Raw genomic sequence first — 17,193 nt, 5'->3', positions numbered from 1 at the left:
TCACACCTGTCTTAGGATGATGCATTGAATTAGTTCAGTTGTATTTTTTCCAATCTATCACAATCCACTGTTTTCATATTTACTATTCCATAGTCTCAATAAGATACTTTCAGTGCCTAGATCTCTAAACTTCTTCCCTCTGATTTCAGAATAGTTGCCCCTTTTTTCTAAATAGTTTTTACACCTTCTCCTTGATATGATCCTATTTAAAAGGATAATAATTACAAACTCCTCCCAAACATTCAGTGCTCTTCATTTGCTCTCTGACAATGGCAAAGTAAGAAAGGATAGTGTACATTCCTAGAATAAGTTAAAATCAGATATAATAATATGTATAGTATACACACACACACACACACACACACACACACACACACACACACACACAAAATGAGAGGAAATGCCAGTGATATCTCACTGATGTAAAAGTTTATAGTTACAAAGTACTCACTTTCTATTCTTCCATAAACCATATATCAACCCTATGAGAAGCTGAGTGGTCTTGTGACTAGAATCCTGGGACTATCAGTCACACAGAATAACTGTATGACCATGGATAAATTACAGTTTCTCTGAGTCTCAGGAAATGCTCTAAGTCTTAGCTACTAAGTTATGTAATAGTTTTATTCTATGTTGGAGAGTTCCTAGACCTAGAGAATTACAAATCATGTATACAACTTTTTAGCTCATGAAGTCATTAATATCTTCATTTTATACTGGTAGAAATTTAAAATCTTCAAGATTGCTTAACTAGTAAGTGGCAGGGTCAGAATTTGAGGTCAGGTCTTTCCTTAAGAAAACCCATTTCATTACACTGTTTTTTTTTTTTAATTATGGTGCTTTGTTCTTTTAAAGGAAGGTCAAAGATTATATTTTTGTATGTGACTTTAATTTCATTTGTCAAGTAATCATTAAAAACTTGAAGAGGAAAAAATGAACCATTGTTGAATTTAGAATTCAATTTTAATAGACAGATTAAACAAGAATTATTATTCTCACAATTCCAAGAAAAAGAAACTGGTTCTGCTGTCATATTTCTTCCTTGCTACTCAAACTAACTCAAGCAACATTCTGTAATACAACACCTTCCTCTTAGTGTAGTGAGTGGTATTAAAAACCATGCAAATTATACATTTCAATAAATGTACATCCCAGGTCACCACTATTTTGTCTTCTTATTTATCTTCTTAGAATATGTTTTCTTCTCTAAGAGTGTTTCCCATTCTGTAATTCAGTCCATAGTGGCTAGATAAAGCCCTTGACCTGGAGTCAGGAAGACCTGAATTCAAATCTGGCCTCAGATACGTACTGTCTGTGTGACTTTTGACAAAGTATATACTTAGCTTCTTCCAATGTAAAATAGGAAGAATCATCATTCCTTACTCCTAAGATTTTTGTGAGAATAAAAACATACAATATCTGTAAAATCTTTTGAAAATCCTTAAAGCTAGGGGTGTGCTGATAAGTATTTAACAAAAGGCTCTGGGAAAGGCAGGACATACTTTAAAGTTTAATCTGTTTTATTAATACTTTCTCCATAATTGTTTAGAATTTAGAAAATTAACAAAATAATAGAGTAAGTCCATATTTGTAGCATTTTCCAATTGACAGAGTAAATGCTCATGGTCAAAAATTTAACTTTCAGCTCTCTCTAATTCATGAAAGTTAATTTAAATATAACCTTAAATGAGTTGAGTAGCCAAGAAAGAATATTGAGAAGGTAGTTCTCATATTTTCCCAGTCATATGTACCTTGTGCCTTTATTTAAAAAAAACCACCATGATCAGTTGCTTTTCTATCAAAGAAAATTTGAATCTTCAAATTGGAAGGGTTGAGTACAAAAAAGATATCTATGATAACAATACAGATAACACAGAATGCAGTGATTAGAATCCATGGATACAAGTTCAAATTTCAGTTCTTCAATTTTCAATTTTATGATCTTGGAAAACTCACTTAACTTCTCTGAGTCTTAATTTTCCCTTTTGTAAAACGAATGCATTAGATGGAAAGACTCTTAGCTGCCTGACAGCTCTACATCTATTATCTTATGATCTTATGAAGGATAAAACAACATATGAACAAGATTTTTGAAATAGGTAGTCTGATCCTACCACTGTGAAGAAATTACTTAGGTCACTTCTAGCAAGGTGCATGAACCCTTTCATCAAGGATTTTTTTCTTCATCTGCTTTCTTTGGTACATTAAATGGACACATACAAAGACACCCCAAAGAGTTAAGGTACTTCTGAAAAGATGAACTATTTCTACCTCTTAGAACATCAAATTAGACCTACAGAGGTACATTCTTTGGAGCAGCAGGTCATATCTTTATCAGTAGAATAGAGCTGCCTGTCTCACATTCATGTTCCAATAATCTCCTAGCCTCCCTGGAAACTAAAATAAGGATTTCAGATCAAAAGCAAGCAAGAAATAAGACTTTTAGGGACTGTTTTTCCCTAACCAAGAGGAAAGAGAGGAGAGACAGGAGGGGAAGGAAGGAAGGGAGCTCTATTTCAGTTTTCACTCTTCTAAACTCACAGTTCTTGCTCAGTTATATCTAACTCTTCATGATCTCACTTGGGATTTTCTTGACAATGATAGTGGAGTGATTGGCTATTTTATATTCCAGCTTATTTTATAAATGAGAAACTGAGGCAAATAGGGTAAAGTGGCATGCCCAGGTTCATATAGCTAGTAAGTAATATGAGGTCAGATTTGAACTCAGAAAGATGAGTTTTCCTGACTTTGGGCCCAATACTCCACCCACTGTACCACCTAGCTGCTAACCAAAAAAACCTTTTAGAATAAGTGCTAATTCAGATGGCTGAAATTTGGGAGCATATTCCATTTAAAAAAAGGATTTTAGGACCTAGCTGTGTGGCCTTGGGCAAGTCACTTAACTCCATTGCCTTGCAAAAACTAAAAAAAAAAAGATTTTAAAAAATTCTCTTAGAAGATATTTGACAAAATAAGGGAGGAGAATAATACAGAAGAATTTAAGGGCATGTGCCTCTAATGCTGCTTTCACTGGCAGGAAAACTTTCTAAAATGACTTCAAAGAATTCTCTATGAATCATCACCAGTCCTGGAACAAGATTCTACAAAATAATCCAAGGAATTGATCAATAACCAGGAAGAAATGAAAAACCCCAACTGTTGTGACCTTATTTTCTAAAACTGAAAGAATCTCAGGCAGTTTCAGAGATGCTCTTCCTCTTAAATTTAAATTTAAAAAATGGTTTAACATTTAAATTGACATATCCAAACACAGGGAACTATTACATTTCTCTTTGGCATGTCTTCTTATTTCTGGATATTATCTCTGGCAACAAAGGCATATGATAAATGTGTACCTATCCTACAAACACTGCCTATCCTGTTTTGATTCTGTTAATAATTCTCAATTTCTTGATACTCGTTTCTCTCAGGTATAGACCACCATCTTATAACATATAACAAAGTAAGATCAAAATGGGTAAATGATATAGACATAAAAGATGATAATATAAATAAATTAGGGGAACACAGAATAGTTTAACTGTCAGTTGTATGGAAAAGGAAAGAATTTATGACCAAGTAACAGATATCTTTATGAAAAGTAAAATGATATTTTTATTATATTGAATTAAAAATTTTCATATGAACAAAATCCTATGCAGGATTAAAAGGAAAGGAGAAAACTGAAGGGGGGGGTGAGTTACAGCAAATTTATAAAACTATAAGTCACTCCCCAAATGATAACAGTTCTTTTTATGATAGCAAATATTTAGAAACTGAGATCAGTTGGGAATGGCTGAACCAGTTGTGGTGTATGATTGTGCTGGAGTATTATTGTGCTTTATGTTACTCTCAGAAAAACCTGGAAAGACTTATGAACTAATGCAAAGTTAAGTGAATAGAACCAGGAGTAATTGTACACAGTAATGGTGTCCACATCCAGAAGAGGAAAAATGATGGGATCTCTGTGCAAATCAAATCATGCTTTTTGTACTTTTTTTGATCTGTTTTCTTTCACAAAAATACTAATATGGAAATATGCATTTGCATATTTTCATATTAAATATATATTTTATATTATATATAAAATTTGGCAAATTGCTCATTGTTTCAGAGAGGGGAGATGAAGAAAACGAAATGGAGAAGTTCAAACTCAAAATTTATTAAAAATTAAATGCTAAAATTGTTTTTACATGGTAAATGGTAAAAATAAACTATTATTCATAAGATATGCTTTTCTTTTTTTTTCCCTTCAATTGATGTTGCACAGTTTCCTTCCACCCTCCCTTCTCATCCCTCTCCCCCCAACAGTGAACCATCTGTTGAACACTGAACATAGACATTCATATTTGACATTTTTACAGATTAATCATTTTCTCTATGAAGAATTAGAACTAAGAGAAAAAAAAAGAAAACCATGAGATAGGAAGAAAAAACAGAAGAGAATTTTTTAAAAATTGAGCATAATATTCATTCAGATTCTGTAGAGTTTTTGTTTTTGTTTTGTTTTGTTTTTCTTTCTTTAGATATGGATAGCATTGTCCATAACAGGTCTCCCAGGGCTGCTCTAGCTCTCTGAACTGCTAAAAGGAACTGCATCCATCAAGATTGATCAACTCAAAATGTTAATATATATGGTGTTCTCTTGGTTCTGTTCTCTTTGTTTAGCATCAGCTCCTGTCCTTCATTCCATGCTTCTCTAGAGTTGAATATTATGGTTATTTTTTTTAACAGAACAATAGTACTCAATAACATTCATATAACCATTCAACCATTCTTCAATTGATGGGCATATGCTCAATTTCAAATTCTTTGCCATGACAAAAAGGTCTGTTATAGAAGTAGTTGTGTGGCAAGGTGGATAAAGTACCAGGACTGGATTCAGGAGGAACTGAGTTTAAATCCAGCCTGAGATACTTAATAATTATCTAACTGGGTGACCTTGAACAGACACTTAATGCTATTGTCTTGCAAAAACCAAAGAAAAGGGGAGGGGGGCTGCCATGATTATTTTGAAACATGGTGACATTTTTTCCATTTTTTTATAATTTCTTTTGGAAATAGGTCGAGTATTAGTATTGCTGAATCAAAGGGTATGATTGGCATTATTGCTCTTTGAGAATAGTTTCATATTACTCTGAAGAATTAGTTCACAACTCCACCAACATCTCATTAATGTCCCAATCCTCCCACAACTTCTCCAATGTTAAATGTTCAATGTTTCCCTTTTTGTCATTGTAGTCAATCAAATAGGCATAAGGTGATACCTCATAGTTGTTTAAATTTACTATTAAGTTGTTTAAATTTAAATTTATTTAAATTTAAATTTCTCTAAATAATAATGATTTGGAGTATTTCTTCATATGACTATATATATATATATATATATATATATATATATATGTATATAATTGATTTAATATTATTATTTAATTTCTTCATTTGAAAACTACCTGTTCATATACTTTGACCATTTCTCAACTGGGAAATGACTTGCAACCTTATAAATTTGATTCAATTCTCTATAAATTTTAGAAATATCTTAGAGGTTATCAGGACCTGTGCAGTGAAAATGTTTTCCCAGCTTTCTGTTTTCCTTTTAATCTTGACTGTATTGGTTTTATTGATGTAAAAGCTTTTTAATTTAATGTAATTAATGTAATGTAATGTAATTCAATTTCTTTTTCTTCTCTTATTGTTAGAGCTAACATTTCTAATACTATATTGAATAGTAATGGTCGTAAGGACATTCTTGTTTCAATCCGCCTTTATCCCCATTACATTTAATATTTGTTGATGGTTTTAGATAAATACTGTTATTATTTTTAGTAAAAAAAAAAAAACTCCATTTATTTCTATACTCTCTTTTGTGTTTTCAAATGGAAGGGATCTTGTATTTTTTTAGGTTTTTTGCAAGGCAAATGGAGTTAAGTGGCTTGTCCAAGGCCTCATAGCTAATTAATTACTTTTTAGGGTTTTTTTGCAAGACAAACTGGGTTAAGTGGCTTGCTCAAGGCCACACAGCTAGGTAATTATTAAGTGTCTGAGAAGGGATTTGAACCAAGGTATTCCTGACTCCAAGGTTGGTGCGTTACCACTATGCCACCTAGCTGCCCTTTACAGCTAAGTAGTTATTAAATGTCTGAGGCCAGATTTGACCTCAGGTACTACTGACTCCAGGGCCAGTGCTCCATCCACTACACGACCTAACTGCTCCATGGATATTGTATTTTGTCAAAGGCTTTTTCATCATCTATTGAGACAATCAGATGATTTCTGTTGATTTTTTTATTGATATGTTCAAATATGTTTAATGTTTTTCTAATATTGAACCATCCCTGCCTATCTCATATAAATCCAACTTGATCATGCTGTAATATCCTAGCAATAACTTGCTATAGTCCCTTTGCTAACATTTTGTTTAAGATTTCTGCATCAATGCTTATTAGGAAGAATGGATGGTCTATTACTTTCTTTGTCTGTTTTAGTACTTCCAGGTTTAGGAATCAGCACCATATTTTTTTTTATTCTCATTTTGTACAAATGTTTTATTTTACATTAGTAAAATATTCTTGTTTAAGAGTAAACAAAATACCCCTCCCTCCCCATGAATATAGACTTGTTTGGGCAATAAATTAAAAGGGAGAGAAAAAAATTAAAATAAAAAAATAATAGTAATAACTGTAGGTATGGTCAGATGGCCGCAATGGACGAAGCACCAGCCCTGGAGCCACGAGCACCCGAGCCCACATCCAGCCCCGTAAACCCAACAATCACTGAGCCATATGACATGCAAGCCACCTGATCCCCACTGCCCTGCAAAAACCAAAAAAGAAGGAAAAAAAATACCAAAAATAAAATAAAATAGTAATAATAGTAGGGGTGGCTGGGTGGCAGACAGAGCATTGGCCCTTGAGCCAGGAGCACCTGGGTCCAAATCCAGCCTCAGACACCCAAAGATCACCCTGCTATGTGGTCCCAGGAAGGCCACCCAGCCCCATTTGCCCTGTAACCTCCCCCAAATAATAATAATAAAAAATATGCTTCAGTCTTTGTTCCAACACCAATAACTCTGTCATGGGTGGATCGCATTCTTTATGGTAAGTCCATCACAAAAGTTACTTCCGTATTTTTCCAACGTTGCCATTGCTGAGTGCAACTCCCTCCTTTCTTATTTCTCCACTGCCATGTACTATACTTTTTCTCTCCTTTCACTCTGACTCTGCTGTAGGGTAGCTGAGTGGCACAGCAGACAAATCCCTGGTCCTGGGGCCAAGAGGTCCTGAGCCCCCATACCACCCCTTAGGCCCAGAATCTACTGGGCTCTATGGTTCTGGGCAAGCCTTCCAATCCCAACCCCTTGCAAGAAGTAAAAAAGAAAATGTGTTATATCTGACCACTCTCCCCCCATGGTCCATCCTATCATCCTTAACTCACATCCCCACCCCTTCCCCCTGCTCCTCCCTCCTTCTTATTCCAGATGCCTATACTCCATTGAGTATATATGCTGTTTCCTCTCCTAGCCACCACTGATGAGAGCCAAGGTTCCCTCATTCCCCCTTGCTTGCCCCCTTCCATGTCATTGCAATAGCTCATTGTAATAGAAAAATCTTATTATATGAAATATCTTGTCCTATTCCCCCTCTCCTTTTTCTTTCTCCCATTACATTTCCCTTTTATTCTATTGACTCCCTTTTTACACCATATTTTATCTTCATATTCAGCTTTCTCCTGTGCTTCAACTATAAAAGCTCCCTCTACCTGCTCTATAAACTGAGAAGGTTCATATGAGTAATACCAGTGTCATTTTTCTAAGCATGAATACATGCAGTTTGTCATCAGTAAGTCCCTCATATTTTCCCCCTCTCCTCCAAACTCCATGATTCATCTGAGTCCTGTATCTGAAGATCAAACCTTCTGTTCAGATCTGGCCATTTGAAAAGGAACATTTGAAATTCCCAAGGTTCATTGAAAGTCCATCTTTTTCCCTGGAAGAGGACATTCAGCCATGCTGGGTAGTTCATTCTTGGCTGCATTCTAAGCTCTTTTGCCTTCCAGTATATTGTATTCCAAGCCCTACAAAGTTTCCAATGTATTTGCTGCTAAGTCCTGTGTGATCCTGACTGCTGCTCCATGATATTTGAACTGTGTTCTTTTGGCTGCTTGTAATATTTTCTCTTTGACTTGGGAGTTCTGGAACTTGGCTATAATATTCCTAGGGGTTGTTTTTTTTTGGATGTCTTTCTCAGGGGATCGGTGTATTCTCTCCATTTCTATTTTGTCCTCTGCTTCTAGAATATCAGGGCAATTTTCCTGTAGTAATTCTTTGAAAATGATGTCAAGGCTCTATTCCTGATCATGACTTTCAGGTATTCCAATAATTTTTTAAATTATCTTTCCTAAGTCTGTTTTCCATATCAGTTGTTTTTTCAATGAGATTTTCTTCTAATTTTTCATTTTTTTGGTTTTGAAGTATTGATTCCTGATTTCTGGTAAATTCATCAATCTCCCTGAATTCTATTCTTTGTCTGAAGGATTTGTTCTCCTCAGAGATTTTTTCTTATCTCTTTTTCCATCTGGCTAATTTTGCTTTTTAAAGAATTCTTCCCCTCAATAACTTTTTGAACTGTTTTATCCATTTGACCTAAGCTGTTTTTTAGCATGCTATTTTCTTCAGCATTTTTTTGGATTTCCTTGACTAAGCTGCTGACTTCATCTTCATGTTTTTCCTGCATCTCTCCTTTCTTTTCCCAGTTTTTCTTCTAACTCCCTCATTTGATTTTCAAAATCTTTTTTGAGCTCTGTCATAGCCTGAGCCCAAATTCTGTTTTTTCTTGGAGTTTTTAGATGCAGGAGCTTGTGCTTCCTCATCTTCAGGCTGAGTATTTTGATCCTTCTTGGGCTCATATACAAAATATTTCTCAATGGTCGTCCTCTTGTTTCTCTGCTTGCTCATTTTCCCAGCCTGGGCCTGTTTTTGGGCTGCTTCCTGAGCTTTTGGGACACTCCCACAAAGGTCTCAGTGTGTGAGGCTCTGTCCACCCTTCTAGTTTGTGAGACAATAAGCGCCCCCCTCTGCCATGGGGCTGAGGGGGGGGGGGGCTCTGCTTTTCTATGGCGGGGCCTAGACTGCTATCAGGATCTCAATATGGTCAGAGCCCCAAAGTGCTGTTCCAGAGGCAGAGGACAGAGCTCAGAAGTCTCTCTTTACTCCCCTCCCTCAGCTCAATGGGCTCATCCCCTGGAGGCTCCTGCTTACTAGGTCCACCTGCTTCTTTTTCCTGATCTGTGCTGCAGAAAGACCAGGCTGCTCACTGTGTGCCCTGAGGGCTGGGCTCCACGTACTCACTCTGGCAGAGGTCCCCCACTGTTCCCTCACTTTGTGCCCAGTGTTCCCCGGGGTGCAGCTCAGGAGAGCCCCCGCTGCCGTGAGCCGTGGCTCCCAGATCCCTGGGGCTGCCTCTGGGAGGTTGAAGTTCTTTGCTCTGGCGGGCCACCCCTCTGGCAGGCCACCCCTCTGACCCCGGGGAGCAGAGCCTTTCTGCTCTTTTCCAGGTTACCGTGAGTAGGAGAACTGCCTTACTGGGTCCCTTTGTGGGTTCTGTCTCTCAATAGTTTAGTTAGAGTCCTTAGTTTCGAAGTTTTATCAGAGAGCGCCTAAGACTCGATCCCTTCTTGTCCATCAGCACCATATTTGTGTCATAAAAGGAATTTAGTAGATTTCCTATTTTTTAAATAGTTTATGTAGAATTGCAATTAATCGTTCCTTATATATTTGATAGCAAATCCAATGAACTTAAAGACTTTCCTTAGGAGTTCTTTGACAGTTTCTTCAATTTATTTTTATGAAATGGGGTTATTTAAGTATTTCATTTCCTCTTCTGTTAATCTTAACAGTTGTTATTTTTAAAAATATTCATAAATTTCACTCAACTTATCCAAATTTATTGGCATATAGTTGGGCAAAATAGCTTTGCCTTATCTCTTTAATTTCCTCCTCATTGGTAGTGAGGTCACCCATTTTATTTTTGGTAGTGGTAATTTGTATTTCTTCTTTCTTTTTTACAATTTTTATTAACCAAAGCTTTATCTATTTTATTGTTTTTTTCTTAAAATCAACTCAGTTTTATTTATTAGTAAATAGTTTTCTTCTTTGCAATTTTATTGTCTCCCTTGATTTTTAGAGTTTTGAATTTGATAATTAGTTGGCAATCTTTTATTTTCATTCTTTTAAAAAAATTTTGTTTATTTATTTTATATTATTACAATAATCTTTTTTATGAGAGTAAACATAAACTCCCCTACCCTCAAGAACAGTGAGAGAGAGGAAGAAAAATGTACTTGAATCTGTGTTCATATTCCAATGGCTCTGTCTCTGAGATGAGCTGACTTCCCCATCATAGCCACCAGAGAAGTTGCTTCAATATTTTTCCCACAGTTGCTATTACTAGCTGTATTTCCCTCCACCCTATTCCTTCCCACTCTCATTTATTCTATCCTCTCTCTCTTTTTACCCTCTCCCTGTTCAAAAGTGTGTTGTATTTGAGTAGCCTCTCCCATGATCTTCCCTCTCTTCTATCACTTACTCCACCATTCCCTCCCCCAGTTTCCCCTTATCCCATCCCTTTCTACTCTTTTTTCCTCTAGGGTAAGATAGATTGCCATACCCTATTAAATGTGTGTGTTATTTCTTCTCTGAGTCTTTTCTGATGAGAATGAAGGCTTACTCATTCCCCCTCACCTTCTCCCATTCCACTCCTTTGAATAAGTTTTTCTTGGCTTTTATGTGAAATACCTTAGTCCCTTCTTCCTCTCCTTTCTCTTCCTCCCAGTACTTTCCTTTATCACCCTTTGATTCCATCTTTTTACTATTGAGATGTATGTATGTATATATATATATATATATTTTCTATCACCTATTTACTCCATCTTTGTACTATTCTATTCAGTACCTTCCTGTGCCTTTTCTATATATGCTCTTCTTGCCTATATATGCTCTTATAAATGAGAAAATTCATATGAGCTATCAATATCTTCTTCCCATGCAGGAATACAAAGAGTTCAACATCATTAAGTTTCTCAAAATTAGTCCTTCTCATCCACCCTCTCTATGGTTCACCCGAGTCTTGTACTTGGAGATCAAACTTTCTGTTCAGCTCTGGTTGTTTCAATAGGAAAGTTTGAAAGTCCCCTGTCTCATTGAAAGTCCATCTTTTTCCCAGAAAGAGGATGTTCAATTTTGCTGGGTAGTTGATTCTAAGTTGTAAACCAAGGTCTTTTACCTTCTGGAATATCATATTCCAAGCCCTTTGAGCCTTTAATGTAGATGCAATAAGATCTTGTGCAATTCTAACTGTAGAGCCATGGTAGTTGAATTGCTTGTTTCTGGCAGCTTTTAGTATTTTATCTTTGACTTGGGAGTTCTGAAATTTAACTGTAATATTCCTGGAAGTTTTTATTTTTGGGATCTCATTCAGGAGGTGATTGGTGAATTCCCTCAATTTCTTTTTTACCCTCTGCTTCTAGAATCTCAGGGTAATTTTCCTGTATTATTTCTTGAAAAAAAAATGTAGCTTAGATTCTTTTCCTGGTTGTGACTTTCAGGTAGCCCATTAAGTTTTAAATTATCTCTTCAGGACCTGTTTTCAAGTTTGATTTTTTTTCATTAAGATATTTCACATTTTTTTCTAATTTGGGGTTTTTTGGAATAGTTATATTTCTTCCTGATATCTTGCAAAGTCATTGGCTTCCTTTAGTTCCATTCTATGTTTATAGGAGTTATTTTCTTCAGAGAGCTTTTTTATCTCTTTTCCAGCTGGCCAGTTCTGCTTTTTTTAAGACATTCTCCTCATTTGCCTTTTGTGTTGCTTTTTCCATTTGGTGTAATCTGGTTTTTAATATATCATTTTCTTCAGTATTTTTTTTGGTATTTCTTTCACCAAGCTGCTGACTTTGTTTTCATGATTTATCTGCATTGCTCTCACTTCTCCTCTCATTTTTTCCTCTATCTCCCTTAATGGATTTTCAAAGTCCTTTTTGAGCTCATCCATAGAATGAGAAAATTTCAATATCCCTTGGAGATTTTGGATACAGAAGCTTTGATTTTGTCATCTTTTGAATCTTCCATGGGACCAAAGTAATTTTCTGTGGTCAGATTCTTCATTTTCTTTTGTTTACTCATCCCCTCAGTCTATGACTGATTTACTACATTTCCAAGGTTTTGGGGGGTTTTGAGGACACCCCACTGGGACTTTAATTTCTCCAAGATCTTATGAGAGATTTTGACTGCTTTCTTGCCTATGTTTTGATATGTGGATAACCACAGGTACTCCTCTCTGCACTGAAGCTGTAGTATAGTAGTATGGAAGCCCAAACAGCAAACTGGAATTGGGTGTGGGCAAACAGTTGAGTACTGCCCCAGAGAAAGCAGAGAGAGACTTCTGAAGTCTCCCCCAACTGCCTTCCCATCTGTAGGCTGCGCTCTGGAGATATAGACTGACTTCCCTGATTCCTGCTGCAAGTTCTCACCAGAGGGCTGCTCTGAGACCAGTGCTCATTCTGCACCCACTCTGATGAGTCAGAGTTCTCTCAACCCTCCTTCAAGCTGTTCTCAGTGATCCCAGGGCCATAAGGTCTGTAAACTGTCCCCTCTGCCATGGACCCAGGCACCCCAGGGGTGTCTAGGTACTTGGCCCAGCTGTGCTGTACTATACCTGTGGTTGTGGCTGGGACTGCACTCACAATGGCTTTTTCCAACCCCCGTATTTTCAAGATCATTTGCTTTTTCTAAAAGATACTTTACATTTTCTTCAATTTTTCAACCTTTACATTTTGTTTTATGGAATCTTGGTGTGTGGGGTCTTAAGACCCTAACCCAAAAATGACTGCTCGGAGTTCTTTCAAAGTAGCAGCAAAGAGTCACAGTTTATTTTTGGTTCTCACGTGAAACGGAGAAGCCCCTTACTGCTGGAGCAGGAAAAGCCAGATTACAGAAACTAAAGCAACTTTATAAAGGCAAAAACCACAACCTACATTCCCTCCTCCCTTCTTCTGGCCTTTGCAATAATTGGTCTAACTTGATAGTCTGAATAGAAGGGGAGTTTGCCTGGGTTGCACAAGAGAGTCTGTCTTTGTTTACACCTTATATGGTTAGGATGACATAATCCCCTACAAGAGATTCACATTTTTTTGTCTTCTCCTGATTTCTGAGAAATAGATACTGAGCCTATGGCTCAAACTAATTTAACACTATATTTCTGAAAAGCCAGCATTTTTACTCCTCACATTGGTCTCATAGAATCATTGATTTCTGTTTGTCCAATTCTAATTTTTATGGTTTTATTTTCTTCAGTCAGCTTTTGTATTTCCTTTTCCAGTTGGTCAATTTTCCTTTTAGCTGAGTTGCATTATCTTCATGGTTGGTTATTTGAGTTTTAGATGAGTTGCATTCCTTTTTCAGTTGGTTATTTTTAATTTTGAAGGAGTTGATTCTTTGGCCAATTTTCATAATTTTACTGTATGACTCACTTTTTTTTCATTTTTCTTCTTCTATTCTTTGATTTTTAAATTCTTTTTAACCTTTTCTATGAGGTTTTGGATTTGAGTCCTATTCAAAGACTACTTGAGACTTCCCATGTGGGTAATTTGTCACTGCTTTCTTCTTCTGAAGTGGCATTTTTATCATATCTATTTGCATAGTAGCTTTCTATGGATGTTACTCTTTTAGTTTTTTGCTCATTTTGATTGTTTGAGTTTCACTCCTAGGGAATAGGCAGTACAGACTCAAATGTTTTGTGCTCGACAGGAAGTCTGATCCCTATCTTATTGCTGGTCAAGTTATTTCCTATGCAGTGCAGGTATTACATTTGCAGAGATTTGTTCCCTACTTTATGTCCAGGTTATGTCTATACAGGAATTTTTTTCCACGCCCCATAGTTCCCAGGAATTAGTCATTGTTTGGGTTTAAAACCTTCCCTGCTAGTTTGCTATCTAGCTGCCAGGACCTATGCTGTTATCTAGCTTCCTTGACCTGGACTGCACTGTGGTTAAAAGCTTCTGGCTGCTTTCCTACTCTGCCACCTAGCTGGGCTTTATTCCACTTTTCCTCCAAGATTAACCTCACTGAAGATACTCTATGATGTCTACAGTTGAAAACATGCTTTGATCTTTTCTTTTTTTGTGTGGGAGTTGTAGCCTTAATGTCTGTGTACAGGCTTCATTTAATGTTGTGTAGGGAAATGCTCCAGGATCATGCTAGCTTTACAACACCTCTTGGTTCTATACTGGAAATTTAAAAAAATCAAAATACTCTTTTCTTTCTAGGTTTTTCATGACAAAGATTTGTCACAGGTGTCTTAAATATCTGAACCTTCTTTCTCACTCTTCTTTCCTGGCTCTCCATCTAGGTCATGTCTAATATTAGATTTTCCATGGGAGTCTTTCCTGAACCATCTTGTTTTCTTCTTCTAAGCAATTATATTTAAGGAGTTCATCGGTTTCCATGGAAACAATTGTCATCTTTATAGTGATGACTCTCAGAGCTACTTCTCTCTGCTGCCTCCTATCTTACATCTCAAACTGCCTATCAGATATCTTGAATTGAATATACTATGAACACCTCAACCTTAATACACCCAAAATTGAAACTATTTTCTCTTCTACAAAATCCTTGAAAATTTCCCTATTATTATTAATGGAGTTATCATTTTTCCAGTTTGTCATGCTTGTATCTTAATTAAGTAGGCATTCCCTTCAGCTCCTCACTTTCCCTCACCATTCATATCTAATCTGCTACCAAGTTTTTTTGACTTACCTAAGGTCACACAGCTGGGTAATTATTAAATGTCTGAGACTGGATTTGAACTCTGGTCCCCTTGACTCCAGGACCAGTGCATCATTTAGGTGTCACATCTGTTATGAATTCTTCTGAAACTGTTACCATTTTGATCCAGGCCTTCTTTACCTCACAGTTGGATTACTGCAATAACTTACTAATTGGACACCTGTCACAAATCCCCCCATCCCAGTCCTCTCACCTTTGTAAAAGTGATCTTAAATTGTAGATCTAACCATGTTGCCAATACCACCATTACCATCCCAAATCAATAAATTCTACTGGTTCCCTATTAATTCCATTTTAAAATACCAAATTTGTCTTTTAAAGTCTTTCATAACCTTACCTTCCCCATCTTCTCTATCTTTATCTATGTCCCAGATTTGTTCCATTTCCAGACTGCATTTTTACTGATTGTCCCCTATGATTTGAATTCTTTCTCCTCATATCTACCTCGTATCTCCCTGATTTCCTTCAATTACCTACTAAAATATGTTTACAATGTTTTCTCAATTCCCATTAATTTTTATGTCTTCCTTTAGTTACATTCATTTAACCAGCATTTATCTAATTTATATATAGCTGTTTGTATGTTGTCTCATCCATTAGACTGAATTCTTTGAGATCAGAGACTTGATTAACCTTTCTTTGTTTTCTTAGCACTTGTCCCAGTGTCTAACACAAAGCATGTGCATGATAAAAGTTCACAAACTGTTTAATATCTTAAAGAATTTATCTAACAGAATGTATATCTGGGAGTTGCATAGAAGAGTAGACTGAATTACTTTTTGGAAATTCCAAAACTCTTATCCCAAACTTCTTTTCAAAGCAGAAACCATATTCCAATAGAAATATTTTAACAGTATTGCTTCATGAAAATAAGAAAGATGAGTGTTTTAATGGAGAAAGTCATGAAGAGCATGAGTGGGCTGATATCAAAGAATTATGACAGGAATAGAAGATTGGCCAAGAAGACTGAGGAGAGACCAATAGTCAAATTGCTCTAATAGAACTTTGACAATGTTGAGAGAAAGTGAGGAAGAGTTCCAATATATTGGGTAGACCTCCTGTCATAAATTTTTGAAGACATGCACAGGAGAAGCAAACATGGATCACGTATAATCTGACATCCTTGCAGGAAATTCCCAAATAAAGGAGAACACAGAAATATTTGAGTACTGGGAAACATTTATACTTACATTTTATCTCCCATTCTCACCTTATTGCCAACTTAATTCTGCTCAATTCATACATTTATCTTATATTGTTTATTTCTATCTTAAAACCCTTATTTATCATATGTGGCAACCAACTTACAACAACCATGCAATTCCATATTGCCCTGTATGTGCTACTCATTATTAATTCTATGAAACATGCAGATCAACAACATTCAACAAAATAAGTAGAATATTGATATTAAAATATGTGTTTTTGTTTGTGAAGGAAATTCAGGGTCATTAAAACAGATACATAATTTTCTAAAGAAAAGATAATCTGTTTAATTTAGGTAGAAATCAAATCATTTGAACTACCAGTTGCAGAGATTTTTCTTATAAGTAGATGATATATATATATATATTCTAAATTTATATCTATTTGTATAAGTTTATGCATACATATGTGTTTGAATGTATGAAGTTGCTTTTCTCAACAATCATTCTTTAAACTGCCTTAACTCTTCCCTCTCTTTTTTGTAAAATTATAGTGCCCATGAATATTTAATCATCTTAGGTAATGTTGTACAAAGGAGTATATGTTCTAAATCAGTGTTGCCTTTACTTCTAATCTCTCCTCATTGCAAGAAAGATAAGTGTTTTCTGTTTAAAGTACTCTTTAGGGAATTTTTTGTCTCCTTTTGGCGACTGATTTATATTAATTTCTTCATTAAAATATAGTATGTATATAAACCATTTTTAACATTTAATACTTATTTTTATTATCATTAACATTGAAAAGGCTACTTCACTTGTACATCATGTGTTTTTTTAAACTTTGTTCTCTCAGTTTGGTACTAAGTTTGGTTTTATTCTAATAGAGCCATAGAAAGACTATTCAGAAAGAGCTGATTTAGGTATGATTCTTAAATCAGTATTGACTAATTTCCTGGCTGCTAAAACATAATCAATTTTATTTGGAGGGATTTTCATAGAATTTTACTACCTTTTCATACTATGAAATGGAAGTTGATAAATAAGTTTCAATCATTTTTCTGTCGGTCTTTTTGCTAATATTTATCATGATAAGTTCAATGTGAAGTTTTTTTTAGTTGGCTTGGGAAATATGATAATATCATTTCTGCTATTTCCAATGATCTCTCTCATCCTGTGACCTTAAATGAGTCACTTAAATTCTTACCT

Source organism: Macrotis lagotis, chromosome X (assembly GCF_037893015.1).
Source record: "Macrotis lagotis isolate mMagLag1 chromosome X, bilby.v1.9.chrom.fasta, whole genome shotgun sequence".
Taxonomy (NCBI): domain Eukaryota; kingdom Metazoa; phylum Chordata; class Mammalia; order Peramelemorphia; family Peramelidae; genus Macrotis; species Macrotis lagotis.
Note: the sequence above shows the minus strand (reverse complement) of the source record.